The sequence below is a fragment of the Physella acuta genome, unplaced genomic scaffold (genome assembly GCF_028476545.2).
Source record: "Physella acuta isolate Inbredline_101_S28 unplaced genomic scaffold, ASM2847654v3 ptg001130l, whole genome shotgun sequence".
NCBI classification, from domain to species: domain Eukaryota; kingdom Metazoa; phylum Mollusca; class Gastropoda; family Physidae; genus Physella; species Physella acuta.
Window position 1 is genome coordinate 249511 of NW_026732647.1, and position 9059 is coordinate 258569.

Consider the following 9059-nt stretch of genomic DNA (forward strand, 5'->3'; position numbering starts at 1 on the left):
TATACGTCTGCAAGCCTTGTTTTATGTGCTTTTTAGTTCTTTGTAAGTTTAAAATAGTTTCTTTTTTACTCAATAAAAATTATTACAAGCTTTTATTTAACTCACTTCCTCGTCAGTCTGTCTGTCGTCAGTCGTCAGTCTAGACGAAAACGCAGGAGTGAAAATTCGGACAGTTCTACTTGACCGATACGATTCACATTTGGCACGTGGGTCAAGAGATGAAGATAATGCAATCTGAAACTAAATTTGACTTAATTGGATGCCTAATTGATTTTTTATGAATTAATTAAAATTTGGACCGAATTAGTAGGCATGTCTAGCCAACCACACCACACGCGTCATCAATAGCTGCGCCATCACGACCACGTAATGGCTGCGTTCAAAAACCATTGCGCGCCTACTGAACGTAATATTCAGTAGGCGCGCAATGGTTTTTAGTCATGTAACTCTAATATATAAAGCTCAATTCTGTAACGCATATGTTTGTCGTTGGCATTTCTACGGATTTAAGTGTTAGATCAATTATCGTGCGCGTTTGTCTAAATTTATGAGTTAAAAAATTACTATTAAAAGTGTTGGGAAATCATTTTCATTTTTCAAATTATAGTAATAATTGTCGGCGTGTTCATTAAACACAAGTTTTAAAAAAATATCATCTTTTACAAAAATTCTAATTATGTTTTTATTTAGTCCTATAGCGCTTACTTCCCTTTGATAAATTAGGCAAAACACAATTACTTCCCTTTATGAAACCATTGCATTAGTTGAAAAGCATTTACTTTTTAATTACTTTGTTTTGGTGTTGGGAAAAAAATAATTACATAATTAGCGGGGATTGATCAAGTGCAAATGTTTTAGGTATTTTACGGATAAGCTTGGAGTATTATAATTGTTCATTAAATTGAAACAGGATACAAGATACCCATGTTTTCGATAAAAAAATAATTTTGCTCCCCAAAATTTTTATTTCTTAATTCGGTACTAATACCTTTTATCTATCTAACCCGAACATTTCGGACTTCTACGCCTTACGGTTATCCGTTTATTGCCATGTGAAACATGGTACCCCCCGGCAAGTTTTCACACTACTACGTGGACAGCGGCTATCTTCGAGCGAGTATTACATCATTTATTGCCCGCGAGGCACCATAAACTTTACAGCAATCTAAGGGCCAAGCACTCGTGTACCTTCTGGTGTAGTGACTTTTTCTTTTGTTCTACAAATAAGTGGGATAAACGTTGTTTTCTACCAAGTAAAATTTGATGTCAAAGTCCATATATGGGCATGTGCGTAAAAATTATGAATGGGAAGAGATTCATTGATACGTTTGACCAATCATACAATAGTACAGTAAATCAAAATAATCTGCGATAGGTTGCAACTAACCACGTGTGCTAGGCAGCCATCTTGTTTCTAGATAAACAAAACAATCACCTGTCTTGTTTGTTTACATCATTAGCGTATACTCTTCTATTTGTTGTTTTAAAGTTATAGAACAACATTAAGTTTAATAATTGAAACTTTACCAACAAATGTTCTGTTGATTGTCACTGGAACACTATTAAACACTGTTTCGTACGCTTTATTATACTAAGCTGAAACAATGCGTCATGGACATGTCTATCAGTTTGAAGAATGTACTAAGTCCATCCCCTTTATCCCCCTCATCCCCTTCTCGCCATTCAACCAACGGCTGTTTTATAATCTTGTTACGGAATGCTGTGATAGGCTTGAACGCGTTCATCAGGCTTTACACCGGACTGTATACGACACATGTGTTAATGTGTATGCCCGCCCATCTCTCCGTACAGGGTTTGCTAGCAACGAATGGAAATACTAGATGGGATAGCTGATAAGCATTCACTTAGGCCTTGTACTTGACCCTATCTACACAGACGTGTTATTCACGGTTGAATGAACATTGGTAATCTATGGCTCATCGGTTCTTCACGCACTATCCAGCGGTGGGGTGGGGTGAAGGGGCGTGTCTAACCTCAAGCGTTGTACCCAGCGTTGTGTAGTAGGCTATTATCATAAGGCAATAAACTTGTGTAAGCTACAATAGACATTCTATTGACGTGTGAGAAGACCGGCTAACAAACAAAACTTAATCTGGTTTGATGATAGCTGTTCTGAGAATAACAATCAAATGATAGGATGTTTAAGACTTAACAGTCATTAATTTATTATCTGTTGTATGCATATTTTCTGCTTACGCAGAAAAATCTATCTAAAACTTACAACATTAATCAACGCGTATTTTATTAGCCAAATGGTTCTTCCACACATAACAAGAAGTCATTTTCTGTTTGCTATAAGAGGAAACGCACAGTGCCTTTTTCTGCCTTTCTTTTCACGTTTTCTCAACTTTGCATTTTTACTCAAAATTCAACATTCAAATCGCTAAGGCTTTGGAACCCTTAGTCTTACAGCACTGAAACATTCCACATGCATTTAGCATTATACCATCTACAAAACTACGTTTGTACATTAAGTTTACTACAATACTTTAGAAAATATCAATACTTATGTTATACCACCCCCTAATTTTTGTACTTAAATTTACGTAAAAATTTGTAATAAAAATTGAGTACAAGCTATCGCAATGAACAAACGTAGAAATGTATAGTTTGGTTTCGTAAATCTAAATCTTTCATCCGCTTTACAAAATTGCTTATGGGAACAAAGCCTTAGCGATTTGAAAAGGTGTTAGTTTTCACACCTTTTCGCGGTTCCCATGGCAACCAGTACTGCTATTGACGGCCACATATTATTTTTGTCAATAGTTTAACAACTACTAACATATGTACTTATTAAATACCCAGAAATGTGTTAAATTAAAAAAAAAATTCTATCCGTGGTGTCTACCCTTAAGTGAGTGCAAAAACTATGAATAAGTTGGGGTACTATAGTCGTTTATTAAGCTAAAACAGGCGATTCTGCCCCGGGCGTTTATGTTCGCGTTAGTGTTTTCTTTGTGTTTAGGTGGGTTTGCGTTAGTGGTTGCGTTTTGATTTGGTTCGTTTTTGTTCTTTCTTTTTTCGTTTTTGTTTGTGTTTTTTTTTGTTTGGGTTTGTATTTGTGTTTTTGGTTGGTTTTGCGTTTGGATTTGGTTTGTTTTCGTTTGCTTTTTCGTTGTGTTTTTTTTGGTATTGGTGTTTGTGGTTGGGTTTGTTGTTAGGTTTTTGTTTTCGTTTGTTTTTTCTTTGTGTTTGTATTGGTGTTTGTGGTTGTGATTGGGTTTGTTGTTAGGTTTTTGTTTTCGTTTGTATTTCTAATTGTGTTAGCGTTATGTTTGCGTTTTGTTGTTTTGGTTGGTTGTGGTTTGGGTGGGCAATGCCGGGTTTATGATGATTACTAAACACACAGGTAATGGTCTTTAACGGAAAGGTTTTTCACAGAAGCCAGAGCAGGGCCTGGCCGGGACGGCTAGTTGTAGATAAAACATGTAAAGTACTGAAAAAAAAATTCATAAAAAACGTTTTAATAACAAGCTTTTATGTAATGATGCACTAAAAAGTAGAAAATAAATTATAGACTACTATTTAAATAACTATAAAGAAAAGCGTGGGTGTCTTCCTTAACATTAGTAAAGGTATCCAATAGATACTAAAGTGACCCACGCTTTTCTTTATAGTTATTTAAATAGTAGTCTATAATTTATTTTCTACTTTTTAGTGCATCATTACATAAAAGCTTGTTATTAAAACGTTTTTTATGAATTTTTTTATCTGAAACTTCAATTAGATCTACATTTTTATTTGTTTATTGTTAAATTTTGCATGGTAAAATGTGATCATTTAACATATATTACGTTTTTCTATTTCTAAATAAGTAGACCATGTCCTGTTGCACAGCAATCGTGCTCCTATAGAGGACCCTATATAAATAAATAAATACATAAATAAATAAATAAATAAATATATATATATATATATATATATATATATATATATATATATATATATATATATATATATATCTAATATATAAAGCTCAGTTCTGTAACGTGTGGCAAAAAAGTTTGTCGTTGACAGTTCTATGGATTTAAGTGTTAGATTTTTTATCGTGCTCATAGTCTAAATTTACGAGTTAAAAAATTACCATTGAAAGTCTTTAAAAACAATTTTCACTCTATTTACTTAGAAGAATAATTTTCAATTATGAACGCGACATAAAATTTTTAAAAAGTGTATCGACGTTTATAAAATTTCTAAAATTGTGTCGGAAATGTATTGACTGCACAGTTACTTCCCTTTAAAAAAAAAAATTCTTAAGAAGAAAGAATTTACATTTTATTACTTTGTTTTTGGTGTTAAGAAAAAAAAAAAATACATAATTAGCGGGGATTGATTAAGTGCAATGTCGTTAGGTATTTTTAACACTGCCTTTTATTTATTCTATACACTGAACATACTGTTCAATATTTTTTTTTTAAAATCAATAACATTTAATAAGCCAGGTCCTACAAATCCTATATGTTTATTTCTTTCCATTTACGGATAAGCTTGGAGTATTATCATTTTTGTTCACTAAATTGAAACAGGCGCGTCCGCCGGCGCCCTTGCACGGTTCGATTTGGCACCCTGGGCTATCATGTGAGCGCTATGCTGCATAATTTTGTTTTGAACAGTGCGATAGACTATGGATAAGAAAGGTTACTATAGTCTTTAAGTGAATCAAATCCGGGCGTCCTCCGGCACCCTGACAGGGTGCTATTTGGCGCCCCGGGCCTTCCGGTGTACGCTATGGTATATACGTTCGCGTGAGTTCAAAAGACTATGAATAAGTTATGTACTATAGTCGTTTACTAAGTTCAATCAGGCGGTGACGTCATGGTGCGTCCTCTGGCGCCCAGACAGGGTGCTATTTGGGGTCCCGGGTCTCCCGTGTTCGGTTTCGCGCCTACGTTCATTAAAGTGAGTGCAAAAGACTATGAATAAGTTGGGGTACTATAGTCGTTTATTAAGCTGAAACAGGCGATTCCGCCCCGGGCTAGACTCTGAGCACTGTGCGTTTATGTTCGCGTTAGTGTTTTCTTTGTGTTTAGGTTGGGTTTGCGTTAGTGGTTGCGTTTTGATTTGGTTCGTTTTTGTTCTTTCTTTTTTCGTTTTCGTTTGTGTTTTATTTTCTTTGCGTTTGTGTTTGTATTTGTGTTTGTGGTTGGTTTTGCGTTTGTATTTGGTTTGTTTTCGTTTGTTTTTTCGTTTGTGTTTTTTTCTTTGAGTTTGTGGTTGGTTTTGCATTTGGATTTGGTTTGTTTTCGTTTGCTTTTTCGTTTGATTTTTTTCTTTGTGTTCGTATTGGTGTTTGTGGTTGTGGTTGGGTTAGTTGTTAGGTTTTTGTTTTCGTTTGTATTTGTAATTGTGTTAGCGTTATGTTTGCGTTTTGTTGTTTTGGTTTTGGTTTGGGTGTGCAATGCCGGGTTTATGATGATTACTAAACACACAGGTAATGGTCTTTAACAGAAAGGTTTTTCACAGAAGCCAGAGCAGGGCCTGGCCGGGACGGCTAGTATATATATATATCTAATATATAAAGCTCAATTCTGTAACGCATATGTTTGTCGTTGGCATTTCTACGGATTTAAGTGTTAGATCAATTATCGTGCGCGTTTGTCTAAATTTATGAGTTAAAAAATTACTTTTAAAAGTGTTGGGAAATCATTTTCATTTTTCAAATTATAGTAATAATTGTCGGCATGTTCATTAAACACAAGTTTTAAAAAAATATCATCTTTTACAAAAATTCTAATTATGTTTTTATTTAGTCCTATAGCGCTTACTTCCCTTTGATAAATTAGGCAAAACACAATTACTTCCCTTTACGAAACCATTGCATTAGTTGAAAAGCATTTACTTTTTAATTACTTTGTTTTGGTGTTGGGAAAAAAAATAATTACATAATTAGCGGGGATTGATCAAGTGCAAATGTTGTAGGTATTTTACGGATAAGCTTGGGGTATTATAATTGTTCATTAAATTGAAACAGGCGCGTTCGTTTAAGTGAGTGCAAAAACTATGAATAAGTTGGGGTACTATCGTCGTTTATTAAGCTAAAACAGGCGATTCTGCCCCGGGCGTTTATGTTCGCGTTAGTGTTTTCTTTGTGTTTAGGTGGGTTTGCGTTAGTGGTTGCGTTTTGATTTGGTTCGTTTTTGTTCTTTCTTTTTTCGTTTTTGTTTGTGTTTTTTTGTTTGGGTTTGTATTTGTGTTTTTGGTTGGTTTTGCGTTTGGATTTGGTTTGTTTTCGTTCTTTCTTTTTTCGTTTTTGTTTGTGTTTTTTTGTTTGGGTTTGTATTTGTGTTTTTGGTTGGTTTTGCGTTTGGATTTTGGTTTGTTTTCGTTTGCTTTTTCGTTTTTTTTTTTTTTTTTTTTTTTGTTGGTATTGGTGTTTGTGGTTGGGTTTGTTGTTAGGTTTTTGTTTTCGTTTGCTTTTTTGTTTGTTTTTTCTTTGTGTTTGTATTGGTGTTTGTGGTTGTGGTTGGGTTTGTTGTTAGGTTTTTGTTTTCGTTTGTATTTGTAATTGTGTTAGCGTTATGTTTGCGTTTTGTTGTTTTGGTTGGTTGTGGTTTGGGTGGGCAATGCCGGGTTTATGATGATTACTAAACACACATGTAATGGTCGTTAACAGAAAGGTTTTTCACAGAAGCCAGAGCAGGGCCTGGCCGGGACGGCTAGTATATATATATATATATATGGGTCTACGACCAATTCCCGAAAGACACTTGTCCGAATAACGTTTGCCCGAAGGCCAATTTCCCGAATGGACACTTGCCCGAATGCGACAAATGACCAAATTGGCACTTGCCCGAATGCGACAAATGCCCGAATGGACACTTGCCAGAATGGGACAAATGCCCGAATGCCACTTAAATGTTTTGTCACCAACGTCAAATTCTAATTTCCTGGGTCGATTCATTTAATCTTTATCAGGGGCGGAGCTACAGTGCCGCCAGATCCCGCAATGCGGGGGGCCCACGCCGTTTAGGGGGCCTACAGCCGCCCATAATCATTTTTTAGCGCAATTTCCATTCTGGAGAATTGCGTTTATTAACTCGTCATTTCTGGGAATGGATGGATGAATGAATGAATGAATGTATGGATGAATGTGTGTCCGGGCTTTAAGTCGTATCTCCTCCTCAACAAAGCAATATCGATGACTAGTTCCAAAAGCAATTATGTTAAGCAATATACGAGAATGAACATAGGCCATAAAAATTCCGGGTTTCTTTCATGGATTTCCCGGAAAAGCCAAAAAACCTCGAAAAAATGCAGTTTTTGGCTCATATCTCGGCAACCAGACCACTTAGCGACTTGAAACATGTACCAATCGATTCCTGCCATAATTTAGAACAATATTGCCGAAGAAAGTTTTCAAAAATATCCTTTCGTTCGGTCACAAAAATTTTTTTGAATTAATTAAAATTTGGACCGAATTAGTAGGCATTTTATGCAACCACACCACACGCGTCATCACGTTCAATAGCTGCGCCATCACGTTCAATGGCTGCGACGTCACGTTCGGTAGCTGGGCGCGCAATGGTTTTTAGTCATGTTACTCTATTGTAAATAAAACATGTAAAATACTGAAAAAAAAATTAATAAAAAACGTTTTAATAACTAACCAATGGTTTTATTAACCCTGCTCTTGATTTACGCTACGACAGAGCTATTTTTAGATAACACAAGGAAATTGCGCTAAAATTGTCACTAGACTTTTTTTAATTACTTGTTTTATAGTTAAAATTAATTTTCTTGCATTTTTTTACCTGATGGTTGTTTTGAAAAAAAGAATACTGTAGCTGCGGTTGGAATATCTTTATTCTATAGACACCATCCCATGCTCCTGTATATTCTTTTTCCTACAATCAAACAAACGCTGTTGTCGACAAAATCTTTTTGAAAAAACATCAATTGCGCGAGAGGCCGCTAGATATTAAGACGGCTTTTTGAGACCATCCCAAATTTGGTACTGATGGATAAAAGCCCATCGTTGCTTTTTTGTCTCTTTTAAGTTCCTTTCTCAGACCTCCCCTCCCGCTCTTAGCCTTACAAGCAGCGAATAGATAGCGCCTCAACAACAAAGCTGGCTCGTATCGGTGGTTGTATTGACAAACTAGCGCTCCAACAACTAGTATCCAAAAAAAAATAAAGTGTCGACATTGTTTACGTTTAATAACCACTGTTCTAGAAAACAAGGCAAACGTCTCAAATAAATACACGATCTCCATGAAATTTTGGGAAGATGTTGAGAATATTTCTGGGGAGGTTTCTGCGGTAAAACATTTTTAAATTCGCAGAGGTGGCGCCCCGACAGGACGCGATTTGTTGTCTCTCTATATATGGTATATAAAAATAAAAGTCGATTGCGGTCTCACAACGTTCATCCGATAGCCATCAAACTTCAGGGACTTGATTAGAACACTTCAGGGAAGGGTTCTGTAAAAAAATCATTTTTGTTTTCGGAAGGGCGGCGCCACAGGAGGGTGCGATTTTTTCTATATACAGTATATAAAAATAACCGTCGATTGCGGTTTCACGGCGTTATTCCGATCGCCATCAAACTTTGGGGAGTTGATTAGAACACTTCAGGGAACGTTTCTGTAAAAAAAAAAAATTTAATTTCAGAAGGGCGGCGCCGCAGAATGGTGGGATTTTTCTCTATAAACGGTATATAAAAATAAAAGACGATTGCGGTTCGACACAGTTTATCCCGGTGCCATAAAACTTTTGAGAGTTGATGAATACTCCCGAGAAAGTTTCTGGGGTGGGAGGGGGGGAATAGGGGTGGGTAGGTGGTGGGAAAGCGGGGATTTAATTTTGCATGGGCGGCCCCCGACAGGATGCGATTTGGCGCTCTGGTCTTTCCGTGAGCACCATGGTGACTACATTCGGTCTTAACAGTGTGATAGACAATAATATATATATATATATATATATATATATATATATATATATATATATATATATATATATATATATATATATATATATATATATATATCTAATTTGGTCAAAATATGTGAAGCATTACTCTAGTTATCGTGTTTACAGCC